Raw genomic sequence first — 17,821 nt, forward strand, 5'->3', positions numbered from 1 at the left:
TGCTCCCAGCTACATGAATGGGCACTTTTGGCCAGCAGCTGCTTGGATTATGCAACCGAATGACACTAGCCAATGTCTCTGGTCCCAGACACAACCCTAGAATCCTCCGTCTTGCAATATCCAGTTATGCCCACTGGATGCTGCAAGCTTATATGAGTTGGTCGATTTAACAAAGAAATTGATATGTACCAGGTTTGTTATCCTAATGGAGTCTCACACACTTCAAACAAAATACTTGGCGTTCTGCTTCAGGTATAATAAACAAACAAATTTATTAACTACAAAGATCGTTTTTAAGTGATTATAAGTCAAGGAACAAGAAGTCCAATGAAATAAAAGCAAAACACATTCTAAGCTGCTCTTAACACTTTCAGTGCCCTTACAAACTTAGATGCTTCCCACCACAGGTTGGCTGGTTGCCCTTCAGTCGCTTGGCATCAGTTGCTTGGTGGTGGTGTCTGTAGATGGAGGTGGAAGAGAGAGGAAGAGCATGGCAACTGTCTCTCCCTTTTATCATGTTCTTTCTTCCCTCTTGGCTTTACCCTGCCTTCAGAATCAGGTGAGCATTACCTCATTGTAATCCCAAACTGACCAAAGGAAGCAGAGTGACTCCCTCGAGAGTCTAACAGATTCTTTTGTTGCTGCCTAGGCCAGTGTCCTTTGTTACTGTGAGGCTGGGCTGAGTTTGTCCCATACCTGCCCTGATGAGGTGTGAACTGCCCTTCTGCTCTTGGAGAGTTTTTGCCTGGGCTTGTTTTAAGCCATAAGGACACATTTTCAACCTCATAACTATATACATGAAATTACAACCTATAACATCACTATAGCAACCATTCTCAGTGCATAATGGACCTTCCGAAGACACCCAACATGACAAACTTTGCATTGGATACCACACAATCATAAGGATGAACATGGGGGTATTGCCCCGAGATACAGAATGTCACAACTATTAACTAAATTATACTGAAAGTACCAGTGTTGTAACGAGACATCTAGCTTTGAATGATCTGAGATACTTTGCAGCACCTTAAGAGAGGCTTACAGAAAAACATCGGAAAGAGTTTAAAAATGCCTTAAAATTTACTTCCCCTAATTGATAGAATTAAATTGATGACAGTATCAGGATACTTTGGTTTGCATAAAACAGTAATTAGATGACAGTTCTGTTTCACTAGAACTTCCCAGGGTTTTCATAACTCCCCAGCTATTTGTCATAGGCATGTGAATAAGATGTGGGATAAAATGCTCTATAAGGATAACATCATATCATATGTAGATTATACATAATTTAATTGGCGTCTAAATTTTAGATTAACAGTGTCACTTATTCAGTGCGTGCAGTCTCCCCCTCTTGTGGTTGATATTTAAATGCGCTTTAAATTTACATAGCTAAACATACTCCAATAAACTGCTTCCAGTGTATAGAGGTTACTCAACGGCGGGTTCATGTTTTAATGTATTTCAAATTTCACTTCAATCTCCAGATGTGAGTAATTAAAGTCATGAAAAGATGGAGAAAGCTTTAAAAATCACCCCTAAAGACCATATCACTGAATTTGGCAAGAACAAATTTCACAGTGACAATAATGTGCTGTTTTGTACTGTACGCAGCAAGGCTGCAGATTACGTTTTGAAGGCAGACAATTGTGGAACACATGGAAAGCCGGCACCAGCTTCCTCCACAAATAGATAATATAAACGATTCTACAATGGTGGCACAGCAGCTGCTCAAATTCAGTTTCTGAGGAAAGGAGCCCTTTTAAATTATGTGCATAGCTACTATATGCAAATATGTGCTATTTATTTATCATCTTTTCTATGGTGCTCATCACTTTAATATCTAAGCGCCTTACAATTAAAACAGTGTATCTTTAATGCTCCATTCAATTAATCAAATTGACAGATGGACTGAAGCACAGTGTGTAATTACTGTTACCCACATCCTCCCTTTCTCTACCTTTCTGTTATTTTCACGTGTGTCCAGTCTTAAATAGTTTGGAAGGTCTTTGGGATGGGGACCGTGTCTATACAGCATCTATCAGAATGGAGTTTCAAGGCATTATAAATATACAGATAACACTTGGGAGTTAAAACTTGGTTCATGTTATACATGTTCAGTGGTGAGAAATGATGCAGTATTATTAGGTGCATGTATTTATTAATACCATAACATTACATATGTGAAATAGCATGACCCTCTCTTGGTAGCCCGACTTTTGCCATGCTATCTTTTTTAAATGTATTTTTGTAATATTGAATTTAGTGGGCAACTGGTGCAAAAGTTTTACAGAAATAATTCACCAAATTTATAAAGAAGTACATTATGATAATTTATACCCTTTCTGTGTTTGCTTTCTGCACATATTCTAGCAAGCGACTCTCCAGATTGTTCGCTGAAACTATGCATTTTGAGCTAATGCCACAGAACATTAAAAGCAATTTTTAATTAATTTTAAGTATTCACACCAGAAACCAGATGAATCCAATCAGAAAACCTACATGTCCAATTAAAGCAGCTTCAGTTTCAAAACTAAATATTGCATGTGTTTAAAGGACTATTTAGAAATTATCTACCATCCAAAAAGTATTTGCAGAACTCAATGAGAAAATCATTTTGATAATAAATATATTTGTGCAAATCATGCTCTGTTTGTGGACCATTTTGAAGTGGAAAATAAGGCATGTTTAATCAAATGAATGATTTGTTACAACCCTGTGCAACAGAATCAGCACCGAGTGTTGTGTTACCAAGGCAACAGAATATAATGCAAAGGGCAAATGCCAGATATATGTGATGTGGCTGTGGGGACAAAAGGAAAGCAGCAGCATTGCAGGATTGTTAACCTTAATCTCCACAAAAACATTCTTGCTCACCGAAAATGCTCTCAAGGGATGACACTTTGGGGTCAGGTAAGCAGCATTTTAAAATCAGAGTAATCTATTTTACACTACATCTTCATCTTGTTAAATATAAGTATAAATAACACATTTACTATTTAAACATTTCACATGCAAAAAATCCTGCATTAATACAACGTTAAGGTTGCATAATTCAAATAAATGCAAAATGTAAAGTTTCTGGAGAAACATTGTTAGCCATATAATGTATGTGGGCCTTAATTCTATAGCAGATGGATTATGGTGCCTATGATTTCAGTGTGACACCATATGAAAATAAGGGCCCATCTGCATAGATCCAATTACATGATCTCCTATATTTGTTAATGTACTTATTGTTCAGTAGTACCTAGAGGCTCAGATCACAGTTAGGCCCCTCTCATGCTAGGCAACGTACAAACATAAGGAAAGACAGTCATCACCCTAAAAAGCTTGTCTATATTAAGACAACACATGAGTGAAAGTAACAAAAAAGGAGGGAATGGGGGGAAAAGAAGGTAACAGTAACAGGAGCTCATGGTTATACAAACCAACAATGTGCATAATCTGATTACTTGAAATTATTTAATGAGGTTTTAAATTATAAGGTACATAACATATAATAAATAGCAGTTCCTAATGTCCATTATTACAAATATATGTAAATATAGGTAAAGATAGTATTTTTGATTTCTGCTTCTCTTTTAGAAATGTAATTTTTTTATTTTGCTCCATGTACACCATACAAAATGTGTGAAATGATTGAGCTAACTTTTCTATGCGAACCTTACTTTTCGCATTTCCTGACTTAATGCATTCCACTAAAATAATGGACTTCTTGTAAGTCTGTGTATATAGGGAAATGTTGCAAAATTTCCTCACCATTATTAAAGTGTCTATTGCATCAGCATAGGTGGGCTACTGTTCAATTGTTTAACAAGTATAGACTCATGGGGTTAGAAGGGACTGCAAGGGTCTAGTCTAACCCTCTGCAGAGACGCAGGATTTGTTATGCCAAGCATGTATGGCTCTACAAACTGATCTCTGCAGAGTGGCCTCTTTTACTCCTTGGTAGACCACGCTACAGGAATGCAGACCTTTAACTCTTTCAGGGTCATTAAAGATCAGCCCCTGTTTTGTGAAGGCTTTGGCTAACCCCCTATGCTGTCTGAGTGGTTAGCTCCCAGTTAAGATTGATGAGGTTTTCCAATGGGATTACCAATAATGGGGGGGGCGGAGATGCTGCAGGGTAGGTTTGTAGACAGAAAGCATGGCCTGATGAGGCCACTACCCAAGCTACTCAGAGCTTGCAATGGGATCCTGTTCTGCTTGTGACTCCTGGGTGCTGAAGGAGTGGGCCAAGCTAGCAGGTGGTGCTCTATGCCAGACCCTCCCCAGCAATTTCCGGCAGCAACTGGCCTCGTGGTTCAAAGAGCAAATCTGCTTCTGCTGGGAAGGGTGGAGACCATCACGGGCGGCACGTTGCATAGGCTGGGGAGGACTGTGCCTCCCCAAACAGCCCAGCGTGAACCCACCCACGCTCCTCCACAAAGTCCCCTTCTGCTTCCCCTTCCCCCAATGGCCCCAGCCCAGGCAGGCTGCTCCTCTTTAGGGAAGCATGCTGGGCCTAGGGTGGCCAGGACTTGGGGTGGCTGGGGCCACCCAGCACCGGGCATCCCCAGGGCGCTGGCGCTATGCCACCCCGGTGCTCAAATTTGCTACCTGCAGCAGTTACTCATATGTAAAGGATTGTAAAAAACTGCTATCTGATGTAGCAATTTCCTACAGATAGCAGTTTCTCACAGTGTATGATGCAAGCCACTGCTAGCTGTAGGAATTTGCTACATGTATTTGCTACCTCTTGCCTGTCTTCTGGCACAGAGGTAGTGAATTGTTACCAGTAGCAGTTACTGATACCTAAGGTTATTCTTATTTGCTGACTTGTCCTAATTTGCTAAAATTTTACAGAAGCATGGGATGAAAGCATAAAGTCTTCGGCTTCCAAATGACCCTGCCTGGTGTACATATGTATCAATTACCTCTTAATACAGGATTGTAAAAAATAGAATGAGATCATTAAACATAATTTATTTTTCAGCTTCATTTGCTGTGCTAACAATGTAGCATCCTGACATTGATACTTATGTCCAAGTGACCTGTGTGTTGAATTCATTTTAGTGGGATGCAGGACATGTGGAGGATAATTTAAATTCTTAATTTCCTTAGGGTTTACCTTCAATATACTTCTATGCTGGAGCGATCTCTGTCCATTACAGTTCATCAACTCATCAGGCAGGCACAGGCAGCAATAAACTTGTCCTGTTGCCTTGACTGAGAAAGATTTCTGATCAAAGAGAACGTAGATTCCAGCAAGCTCCTCATTGGAGATGAAAGGGCTTGTTCAGAAAGAGATTTTGAAGTCTGTAGGGTAAAGATGAGCCAGATGGGTTTGTCTCCATGCAGGTATATTTTAGTCTTTGGGGACTGGGTAGAAAGGAAAGAGAAATATTTTGGATTTCCTGTTTCCCTTACTGGGGACCATCTGTGCTCACCTGAAATTTTTCCTGGCAGAAGCAGTTCCTATCTATTTATTACTGCGTCAAAAAAATGGCTGTCATCACACAGAGGCATTAGTGGTGGTGGAGGTAAAAGAAGGCCAAGAAGTCCTTTCCCTTCCCAAAACACTCCCATGCATGTGGAAGCCATAATGTTGCCACTGCCTAAATACTTATAAATGGGTAGGGGCAGAAGGCACTGCCAGCTATACTGAGCACCCCAGAGAAGCCATGCATTGTGTGAACTGTATCCTGCTACACCTGTTCTGTACTGGTGAGGGCAACCCTCACTCTCCGGTGCTCCTGTTGGCCCCAGGGCTTCCTCTGGCTTCCACCAGCACAAACACTCCTCCTACCACCATTGCTTGAAGATGTACCACCATCTCCTCCTCCTCCTCCTCTGGGAGGGGGGAGGGCAAGAGAAGGACGGCTGAGGACCGAAGGAGGTGAGACTATTATTAGATTTAACTCATGTTTTTAAATCATCACACAAATTAAATTTGGTTACACAAGCCTACTATGAAGCACTATATCGACATCCTTCTTGGTTTCTTGTTGCAATTTTGCACAACTCTGTTAATGAACTTCTCGAATGCTGTGCATTCATTTTTGGTGGCTTTTCATGTGTCCGGTACTTCCAGTCCTTCATGATATGCTCATGATCAGGCAGAAGCCGACTTCTTCCAGAATACAAAATTCTGTTCAATGAGGAACAAGAACGCTCAACTGTTGCCGTTGTGACTGGGATCAGATGAAAGAGATTAATTCCTACTTCTTTCATCCCAGGAAACATAGCACAAAAATTGGGTCGAACCACTAGTAATGATAAAGAAGTTGAAATCAAATCTTCATTCGTTCATTATATGATATTCCACTCTGTGTTCAAATTCTCTATTCTGTCCTGATCACATAGCAGCCCTATTACAGGTAGTGCCTTACTCCACTCAGCTGTTGGTGTCTTATGAGACAGGCATCTGTAAAAGCTACTTAGAGGTTAATAGAACCCAGAAGTTGGTGTTGTAGACATGTAAGAATCAAGTCCAGGTACTTCACTTTTTCAGCTGGCTTAACAATCACTTCTTGTTCTCTTCATTTAAGGAGTTGATATAAGTGCCCTAATTAGTCAACTTCTGAACTGAAGTCTTTGCTTCTTCCAGTACGTTTTCAATGGATCTCTCTCTGATTGATCCAAGTGTAGCTTCCACTGCTGGCCAGAGATCTACTATGGTTGTAGCAGATGCCTGGATGGCACTGTTTAATGACCCAAGTGGTTTCAACAATAGACTTACAAAAGAGAATGGCGATTGTCTTCTCTGAACTTAGTAGCCAAACTAGTCCACCAGCCTCACTACTTAGATCCGCCCCATCTTGGTAGATATTTTCCAAACCCAATAATAATGGTTGAAGTAATTTTAAGACAACAGCCAAGGATCACTTATGAGAAAGCCAGCAGGTTTTCCCAGGTTGGATTAATTTGAATTTTAGTCCCAGTATATCTTCTATATTTTCCAAGATGCTCAGTCCTTTTGGACTCTTGCTGGAAAAAAAGAGTATAACGAAGACATTAAATGTATAGCTTTTCAAATGCCTTTTGAAGATTCTGCAACTTGTACTGGTGCTAGCTGGAGTAGATGGCCTCTGCAGTGTGTATTGGAGAGATTAGAGTTACACTTTTCTCTGAGTAGAGCTTGTAGTCCACTATGTTTTCCAGAGAAGTTTGCAGCTCCATCAAATGCACAAGCAGCCATCTCTTTGGGGTTCAATTTAGAAGCATTTAACCCTGCTCTCTGGCTGTTCAAATTCAGCCTCCAGGTTTTGAACCTCCAAGTTTCATGCCTGAGTGAATTGTTCACCCTTCCCTTCACAAATGTTATGGAGGGTACAGCACACAGATATAGCCGCGGGGATGCTAACTTCGGCCAGGTCCAGCTTCCCATACAGAGAGTGCCAGCAGCCCTTTAAACAGCCAAAAGCACACTCAACAGTCATTCTGCACTGGCTCAGCCTGTTGTTGAACTACTCCTTGCTGCTGTCAAGGCTCCCTGTGTAGGGTTTCATGAGCCACAGCATTAAAGGGTAAGCAGGGTCTCCAAGGATCACAATGGACATTTCAACTTCCCCTACAGTGATCTTCTGGTCTGGGAAAAAAGTCCCGGCTTGCAGCTTCCTGAACAGGCCCATGTTCCGAAAGATGCATGTGTCATGCACCTTTCTAGGCCAGCCTGTGTTAATGTTAATGTCAATGAAACACCCACAGTGATCCACAAGCGCCTGGAGAACCACAGAGAAATACCCCTTCTGATTAATGTACTCGGAGACTAGGTGGGCTGGTGCCAGAATTGGAATATGCGTCCCATCTATCACCCCTCTGCAGTTAGGGAAACCCATTTGTTCAAAGCCAGCCACAATATCATGCATGTTACCCAGAGTCGCAGTTCTTCTGAGCAGGATGCGATTAATGGCCCTGCAAACGTGCATCAACAAGATTCCAATGGTCAACTTTCCCACTCCAAACTGGTTAGTGACCGATCGGTAGCTGTCTGAAGTTGCCAGCTTCCAGATTGCAATAGCCATCTGCTTCTCCATCGTCAGGGCAGCTCTCAATCTCGTGTCCTTGCACCGCAGGGTGCAGGGGAGCTCATCACACAGTCCCATGAAAGTAGCTTTTCGCATCCAAAAGTTTTGCAGCCACTGCTCATCTTCCCAGACTTGCATGATGATGTGCTCCCACCACTCAGTGCTTGTTTCCCAAGCCCAAAAGTGGCATTCCACAGTGGTGAGCACATTTGTGAATGCCACAGCCAATCTTGTGTCGTATGTGTTACTCAAGTCGATATCATCATCTGACTCCTGTCAGTTTGGATCTTAAAGAGTAACTTGACTGCCAAATGTGACCTGCTGACAAGACCCATCAGCATATTCCTCAGCAGTTCAGGCTCCATTCCTGCAGACCGAAAGGGAAGACAGAGCGCGCAGCACAAAAAGCGTTGAAAGATGGTGCCAAATGTGGACGGAAGCACAAGTATTGTTGGGATGCAAACCAATGCATCAAGGGGCATTGGGACAGGACCCAGAATGACCCGCCCCCGCTGCCCCATTCCCACAAGCCACAGCGCCAGAATGGGAAGAAGTGCTCTATGGGATAGCTGCCCATAATGCACTGTTCCCAGTGTTGCTGCAAGTGATGCAATTTGGCCACACCAGTGTGCTGGCAGCTGGCAGTACGTACAGACTGCAGCGCATTCCCTACTGTGCTTTCCGAAGGCTAGCTTAACTCAAAGCGCTTTACATCTGCAAGTGTAGGCATGCCCTCAGTAGGTTATAGCAGACACAGAGGCGTTGCAGTGACAAGGCACTGGGATGGATGTGCCTTTAGGAACCCAGCTCTGGGAAGCCCATGCTGAGAGGGGGGGAAAAACCTCACTGCCCCCCCCCTTACATTTTTTTGCAAACACTGGAGTCTCAGTCCACCGGGGTAACTGTTACCCGCTCTGTCCCTGCCTATGCCATGGTTTTGTCCTCTATCCCTGTCAGGCCGCTGGCCCTAACTCTAGCTCCTCCCCCCCATCTCCCTGATTTTGCCCTTCAACCCCTATCCTAACCCTGCCTCCAGCTGTTTGACCCCTTTCTGACCAGTCAATTTCTGCCCCCTGCTCAGACCCTGGCCACCCTCTCCTCTGATTTGCCCTTTTTAGCTCCTGCAAAAAGCAGTCAAAGAATCCTATGCCAAGTAGGGGCAGGGTGAAGGGCAGTTGCTTCACCAGATGGTACTGAGCATGCTCAGTACACCCTCAGTAGCCAGTGCCTAGGGAGCAGTCTCTGGTACTACAGCTGAGGCACTGGGGCTGCCGTGCCCGCCCTGTGCTGGAGGGGCGCGCATCCCCCGCCCGCCCGGTTCGAGCACCGGGGATTGGCGCGCGCCGCCCGCTCTGCGCTCGGGGCCGCGCGCCGCTGGCCCACCCGCCCTGTGTTGGGGGAGCGCGCGCCGCCGCTCTCCCCTCCCCCGCGAGGGCGCCTTAGGCGCGTCGCCCGCCAGGCGCGAGGCGATTCCGGCGGGGGGAAGGGCGGGGCCTCCGGCGGGGGCCAGCCCCCCCCCAACGGGCGGTTCACCCGCCGCCGCGGGTTCTCCAATGGGAGACCAGCGGCTGTTAAAGGGCCGGTGAGCCGACCGACGGGGAGTGCTGGGCGCCGGTGAGTAGTTCGCGCTGCTCCCGGGGAAGTCCGGGGTCGGGCTGGGGAGGCGGGAGGCTCAGCTCCCTGACGCGGAGCGGGACAGGATGTGCCCCGCTGACCCCCGCAGGTCCCGCTGTCCGGGGGCCGCAGGGGCCTTAACAGCCTTTGCCTCTTTGTAGCTCGCTCCCGCCCCCCGGGCAGGTCCCGCGTGGGGGTGAGAGGAGTCCAGCCCCCCCGTAACCCCAGCTCCTCTGGTGGGGCCGAGGGGTCCATTATGCCCATAGCTTCTGCTCCTCCCCACCCCCTCTTGCGGGTGGGGAACCCACAGCCCCCTACAGAGCTCGGGGACCGGGGCTCCTCTCAGGAGGTGCCTCCAGCCACTTCAAGCAGGACTGGCCTGGGCCCCCTGGCGACAGACTGGCCCAGTGCCTGGGTCTCCCTTCCCATCTGGGCCATAATCCTGCCTGCGCTGCTGGAAGGAGAAATTCTCTCCTTCCCCTTCCGGCTGTGGAGCAGTCACAGTCCGTTTCTCTTACAGCATTGGCTGCAACCCGGCGCACGGTGGATTCTGGGCAGTGAATCCATCTCGTGGGAACTAGGCCCCTTGGCCGTGTCCTCAGCTCTGCTCGTGCTGCTTTGCTCGTTCTTCATTAGCTTGTTCTTCCTGCCAATTTGCGATTGTTCTCTCCATTAGTTGTCTCATGCCAAAATTAAACTCCTTGGAGCAGGAATTGCATTTCCTTTACATATGTCCACAATGAGGGTTTCAGCCTGATCTTGATCCTCCCTGAGCAGGGCCTCTAGCTGTTACTATAAAACAATTTGTTCCAAAGGCATTGTTGCGATCTCTCGCAACTTTATCATGAGGCTTAGGATATTTGATTTTTCCCCTTAAAATCCTAGCTTCATGTTATTACTCCAGAATCTCAGCTTTTATTTAAAAAAAAGTTAAGTTGCTACTCCTCATGGTTGTAGAGATTGAAAATCATGAACCCTAAAATGTCAAAAGATTTCAAAAGGCAAACAGATAGAACTCCAAATGCATTATTTTTTAAATCTCATTTTTAAGCCAACATGATTTTGGGGGCCCTAACTCATGATTTTTGAATGCTTGGTATTGGGGAATGCTGTGTAATAGTGAGAGTTGTAGCCCTCATAGACACGTATAATATGGTGCTAGGCACCACATAAGCACATGGACACAAAATACAGATCTTTCTCCTGTGAAATGCTTTGAATTTCTTTTCTTTTCTTTTCATGCACTCTTGTCTCACATCATTCTTTCACATTTGTCTACTTCGGCCATCACAAATCCTTTATCATTTCTCTAATCTGTCCCAGCAGCTTTCTTTTGAATGGGCTTCCCTTCTTCCCAAATTGGTACATTCAGCAAGTGTCATTGCCTTACTTTAGAGTCCTTCTTCAAAACCACTGATGACCTCTGAGGTGTTGAACTCATTTACAGTTACTTCCAATCATATGCACATCCTGCCACAGCCAACCTACTTTTTCCATGAAAGCAAGATTCTTACATGTACAATACCAGTCAGCAGTTTTTGTAAAATACATTTTGAAATATGGTGGTTATGTTTTCTCTACATCCAGCTAGACTATGGACATTTTCTGGTATGCCAACATTTTTGTCTCTTAAATACTTTATGCAGATAGTTTTGTGTGCTCAATAAAGTGCTTTTCTGTAGGGCAACAAGCATCACAACAACTAGGGGAAAAGGTAACACATACTTACCAGTTGGAAGAGAGGGAGATGCAACCAGCAGCTGCTATTTTTTAAATGGCTTCTTTAGGCATGCAGCTGTTTGGCTCTGCCAAATATAAAGGTCTAACTCCAGAAAGGCATGCTGGGGGAAAAGTCTTTATAAAAAGGAAAACCCTGTCCAGGAAACCCTGCCTAGCTGCATCTTTATGTACCATTTATCCCTGATCCAGCAAAGCACTTAAGTACATGATTAACTTCAGACACAGTAGTTTTTTGACTTCAGCAAGACTACTCATGCTTAATTGCTTTGCTAGATCAGGGACAGAGGGCTCAGCAGTTTGCAGGAGCTAGCCTTTAATAAATTGCAACTCTCAAATATCATAATTCTTATATGGAATTCTCTTATGGTTTATAGTGTGGTCTGTTTAGGGGCCTTTGTGCTGAGTCTAGTGGCCTGATAGGCAAGGCTGAAAGCTTCCTAATGGGACTCTAGCCTGCCGTTCTTTCATCCCTAATCCCTATAGGTAAGGCTGTGTATCTGTCACAGAGGTCACGGATACCGTAACCTCTGTGACTTTTGCAGTGGCTAGTTTGGCTGGCTCCGCCTCCGGCTGCTGCTGGGGAAGTCTTGGGCCACCTCCCTGTCCCCCCCCAGCAGCATCAATAGTAGTTTGGGTGCGGGAGGGGGCTTGGGGCAGGGGCTTGGGGTGCATGGTGGCACATACCTGGGGGGGCTTCCCAGAAGTGGCTGGCATGTCCTTGCTGCTCCTAGGCCGAGGGGCCAGGGGACTCTGCCTGCAGGCACTGCCCCTGCAGCTCCCACTGGTTGCAGTTCCCAGCCAATGGGAGCTGCAGAGCTGGCACTTGTGGCGGGGGGAAGTGGGTGGAGCCCCCGGCCTTCCCTCTCCCTAGGATCTGCAGGGACATGCTGGCAGCTTCCGGGGAGACACATAGAGCCGGGTAGGGAGCCTGCCAGGCCTGCCAACCCTTCCCCCCACCCCCAGCACCGCAGCACCCCCTGGGCTGCCCTCCCAGAGCACCCCTGGCCCGCCCTCCCAGAGCATCCCCCGGCCCAAGTTTTAGTTAGGGGTATATAGTACAAGTCATGGACAGGTCACCGGCCATGAACTTTTGTTTACTGCCCATGACCCAACCATGACTTTTACTAAAAGTACTCGTGACTAAAATATAGTCTTACCTATAAGATCCCTTAGCAAGGAGGCAGCGTTAACTCAGAACAGAGGTTTAAAAGGCCAACTCCTAAGCAAGCAGAGGAGCTAGCAAATGGAGTTTTGTGAGGAAATTTAGAGAGGAAACATGAGAGCCAGATACAACTAACAAATATTTTCTAAACTTAGGCCAATAATGCCCCGAAGAACAAACCAACCAACCTTCTGCAAGAGTAAAAATAAAAGCAGAAGTCCAGCAGCAGAGTGAGAGCTATCCAGTTTATTGCACTGAATGCATCTTGTATGATTACCTCCTTTGTGGGCAGGTGGCATGTGTGTGCATTCAGTGCAATCAACTCATGGCCCTCAGAGACTGAGTAGGGGTTCTTGAGACCAGAGCAGTTGAAGTGGAGGAGCTAAGGGAGACAGAGAAATACACAGAGAAGACTTTCCGGGACACAATAGAGCGGTCCCAGCACAAGTCTGACAGCCTCTGTGCTGTTGAGAAGGTTGAGAGCCTCTGGGAAGGAAAACATCAAACTGGAGCAGAGAGAAACAATCCTATAGTTAGGACCCTCCTTCCAGATGATGTCCTGGTATTATCAGTGCAGGTACCGCTTCCTGTTATTAGGAAGAGAGGTAATAATAATGGGGGATTCCATTATTAGAAATATTGATAGTTGGATTTGATGACCAGGAGAGCCACATGGTGAATTGTCTGACATGGTAGACCTCTCAAGACATCTAGATAGACTTATGTGCAGTGCTGGGGAGGAGCAGGTGGTTATGGTAGATGTAGGTACCAAGGACACAGGGAAAAGTCGGAGAGAGGTCTCAAAGGCCATATTTAGGGTAGTAGGTAAGAGATTAAAGACCAGGACCTTCATGGTAGCATTTTCCAAAGTGTTTCCAGTTCTACGTGCAGGGCCAGTTAGACAAATCTAAACTGCAGAATCTCAATGTGTGGATGAGATGATGGTATTCAGAAGGGGATTTAGGTTTATTGTGAACTAGAAAACCTTTGGGAGAAAGAGGAGTCCAAACAGGAAGGATGGGCTCCACCTAAACCAAAATGGAACCAGATTGCTGGCATGTAAAATTTAAAAGGTCATAGAGGATTATTTAAACTATGGGTTGAGGGAAAGCTGACAGGTGCAGCAGAGCACATGGTTCAGACAGAGACATCATTGAGGGGAGGATTTATAAAAGGAGATGCTCTATATCCTAGTAAAAAGGAGAGGATATAAGTTTATGCAGTGCAGGTAGGAACTTAAGAGAAATAGTTAAACAAAAAAGAGTCCCACTTAATTACATCACGTGAAGGCAGACAACTAAATATTGACAAATTTCGTAAGTGCTTGTATACAAGTGCTAGAAGTCGAAATACTGGGATGGGTGGACTTGAGTGACTGGAATTACATGAGGCTATTGATATAATAGGCATCACAGAAATTTGATGTAACAATGATAATGGGGCACACTAATTCCAGGGTATATAGGAATGACAGAGTAGGGTGTGCTAGTAGGGGAGGGGCACTATATGTGAAAGAAAGCATACAGTCAAATATAGTAAAAATCTTAAATGACTCAAACTGTACCATAGAATCTCTGTGGATAGAAATCCCATGCTTGAATGATAAGTGTGTAGCAGTAGGAATATACTACCAGCCACCTGACCATGATGGTGATGGAACTGTGAAAGGCTCAGGGAGATTAGAGAGGCTACAAAAAAAGAAAACCTAACAATATGGGGGATTTAAACTATCCCCATATTTACTAGGTACGTACCTGAGGATGGGATGCAGAGAGAAAATTTCTAGACATCATTAATGACTGCTTCTTGCAGCAGTTAATCCTGGAACCCACAAGGGGAGAGGCAATTCATGATTTAGTCTTAAATGGTGCACAGGATCTGGTCCAACAGGTGAATTTAGCTGAACTGTTTAGGGATAATAACCATAATATAATTAAATTTAACATCCTTGTAGGAGGTGAAATGCCAAACCCACTACAGCAGCATTTAAATTCAAAAAGGGGAACTAAACAAAAATGAGAAAGCTAATTAAGTGGAAATTAAAAAGAATAGTTACAAGAGTGAAATGCCTGCAAGCTGAATGGAAACATTTTTAAAACACCATAATAGCATTTCAAACTAAATGTATACCACAAATTAAAAAAAAAACCAAAAAAACACTACCAACAAAACAGTAAGAGAACCAAAAAAAAATGCCACCAAGGCTAAATAATAGAGTAAAAGGTGGTTAGAAACAAAAATACATTATTTTAATATTGGAAGTCAAATCCTACTAAGGAAAATAGAAAGGAGCATAAACTCTGGCAGGTCAACTATAAAAGTATAATTAGGCAGGTCAAAAAGGCATTTGAAGAGCAACTAGCAGAAGAACTAACAGCAATATTTTTTAAGTGCATCAGAAGCAGGAAGCCTGCCAAACAGTGAATGGGGTCACTGTGTGATAGAGGTAGTAAAGGAGCACCCAAGGAAGATAAGGCCATTTCAGGGAAGCTAAATGAATTCTTTGCATTGGTCTTCACTGCAAAGGATGTGAGGGAGATTCCCACACCTGAGCCATTCTTTTTATGTGACAAATTTGAGAAACTGTCCCGTATTGAGGTCTCAATAGAAGAGGTTTGAAACAAATTGATAAATTAAACAGTAATAAGTCACCAGAATGAGATGATATTCATCCAAAAGTTCTGAAGGAACTCAAATATGAAGTTGCAGAACTACAAAATGTACTTAAATCAGCCTCTGTACCAAGTAACTGGAGGATAGATAGCGTAACACCAATTTTTTGAAAAAGGCTCCAGAGGCGATCCTAGCAATTACAGGCAAGTAAGCCTAACTTCAGTACCAGCAAACTGGTGGAAACTATAATAAAGAACAGAATCATCGGACATGCAATGAACATGCTATATGTTGGGGAAGAGTCAACATGGCTTTTGTAAAGGGAAATCATGCCTCACCAATCTCTGAGAATTGTTAGAGGGGGTCAGCAAACATGGACAAGGGGAATCCAGTGGATATAGTGTACTTGGACTTTCAGAAATCTTTGACAAAGCCTCTCACCAAAGGCTCTTAAGCACAGTAGGCAGTCATGGGATAAGAGCGAAGATTCTCTAACGGATCAGTAACTGGTTAAAAGATAGGAAACAAAGGGTAGGAATAAATGGTCAGTTTTCACTGTGGAGAGAGCTAAGTAGCAAGATCCTGCAAGGATCTGTACTGGGACCACTGCTGTTCAACATATTCATAAATGATCTGGAAAAAGGAGCAAAAACAGTGAGGTGGCAAAGTTTGCAGATGATGCAAATTACTTAGGCTATTTAAGTCCAAAACTGACTGTAAAGAGTTACAAAGGGATCTCATAAAACTGGATAACGGGGCAACAAAATGGCAAATGAAATTCAATGTTGATAAATGCAAAGTAGTGCACATTTGAAAACATAGTCCCAAATATGTATACAAAATGATGGCGTCTAAATTAACTGTTACCACTCAAGAAAGAGAGCTTGGAGTCATCTAGAATAGTTCTCTGAAAACATCTGCTTAGTGTGTATAGCCCTGCGTGGATACAAATTTATATCCGCAGATATAAATCGATATCCATGGAACCACAGGGCTTTCTCAGGAACTGAAGTGGCGGAGCAGAACATGGGGCCCCGGCTCCCAGGAGCTAACACCCCACTGTACCGCCCCCAGCCCCACCCACTGGGGTGGACACCAGGCTCACTGGCAGCTGTCCCTGGTTGAATTAATGTGTGCAAGCGGTGTGCATGTCCCCAGACAGGAGACACAGACGACTGCATTGAAGGGATGGGTACAGGGCTGGGGTCGGTACTTCTGTGCTGGAGGAGGCAGTAAATATCATAATTAAGACTAGGATTTAGTCATGGAGGTTGCAGAAGTCATGGATTCCATGACTTCCAGTGACCTCTGTGACTTCAGCCTGCGGTGGTTGGGCACTGCAGGGTCCCCTCCACCTGTGGGGCAGGGAGCTGCGGGATACCCCCGGTGCCTCTGGCGGCCCCTGGACCTCCAAGCCTCTGTGGGGGGTGGGGTATCTCGCAGCTCCCAGCCACTGCAGGTACCAGGGGAACCCCCAAGGACTCACTGGCACAGGGCCCCTGGCCATCAGCGGGGGAATCCCCAAGCCCCTGCCTGCAGGCAATGGCAGGGGAACCTCCGGAGCTGCTGCCTCCTGTCAGGAGAATCCCTGAGCCCCTGCTGGCAGAGGACCCCTGGGCTGGGGAATCCCTGAGACCCCAGCTGCAGTGGCAGAATCCCTGAGCCCCCGGCCTCCGAAGGTGGCAGGGGAATCTCTGAGCTCCCACTGGCAGAGGACCTCCAGGCCACACAACTCCCAAGCTCCTGGCCACTGGTGGCAGCAGAGGAATCCCCAAGCCCCAGGCCTCCATGGGCAGTAGGGAAATCCCTGAGCCCTCGCCGGCAGAGGAGCAGCGGAATCCCAAGAGCCCCAGGCTGGCGGCGGCAGGTGAATCCTGGAGCCTCTGCCTGTAGGAGGTGGTGGTGGGAGAATCCTGGAGCCCCCAGGCCACAGGAGGTGGGGGAACCCCAAACCCCCAACTGTTGGTGGCAACAGGGGAATCCTTGAGCCACCTGCTGCAGCGGGCCGAATCTCTGAGCCCCAGCTACCACGGGAGGCAGGGATCCCTGCATCTCTCAGCCACCGGTGACAGGGGTACCCGAAAGCTCCCGGCAGACATGGGAAGCTGGGGCACCCCACAGCTTCAAGCAGCACAGCTGCAGGTGGCAGGGGTGTCCCTTAGCCTGCAGCAGCTCCTACCCCCTGCGCAACTGCCCCACTTCAGGTAGTGTGGGGATCTGTAGATCCTCATTTTGTCAAGTATATTTTTAGTAAAAGTCAGAGACAGGTCATGGCTTCCTATGAATTTTTCTTTTTTGCCCGTGACCTGTCCGTGAATTTTACTAAAAATATCCATGACAAAATCTTAGTCTTAATCATAATGCCACTATATAAATCTATGATATGCGCACATCTTGAATACTTCATGCAGATCTGGTCACCCCATCTCAAAAAGGATATTTTAGAATTGAGAAAGAAGTACAGAGAAGGGCAACAAAAATGATTAGGGGTATGGAACAGCTTCCATGAGGAGAGATTAAAAAGAGTGGTTCGTTCATTTTACAAAAGAGATGACTAAGAGAGGATGTGATAGAGGTCTATAAAATCATGAATGGTGTGGAGAAAGTGAATAAAGAATTGTATTTTATCACTTCGCATAACACAAGAACGAGGCATCACCCAATGAAATTAACAGAGCAG

The 17,821-nt window shown here is 45.4% G+C and overlaps 1 protein-coding gene across 4 annotated transcripts in view; it reads left to right on the top strand.

Annotated features, from left to right (window-relative positions):
* MSANTD4 (Myb/SANT DNA binding domain containing 4 with coiled-coils) overlaps positions 1–17,821 on the top strand; it is a 79,375-nt gene that overhangs the window by 46,845 nt on the left and 14,709 nt on the right. For 3 of the 4 annotated variants that reach the window (XM_050928287.1, XM_050928279.1, XM_050928302.1), the window contains exon 1: positions 9,485–9,626. The exons of the other annotated variant lie outside the window; for it this stretch is intronic. The gene's annotated coding sequence lies outside the window, so the exon portion shown is untranslated. Of the gene's footprint in view, positions 1–9,484; positions 9,627–17,821 lie in introns of those variants that run through there. 4 annotated transcript variants of the gene reach the window in all.

The sequence above is a fragment of the Gopherus flavomarginatus genome, chromosome 1 (assembly GCF_025201925.1).
Source record: "Gopherus flavomarginatus isolate rGopFla2 chromosome 1, rGopFla2.mat.asm, whole genome shotgun sequence".
NCBI classification, from domain to species: Eukaryota; Metazoa; Chordata; order Testudines; family Testudinidae; genus Gopherus; species Gopherus flavomarginatus.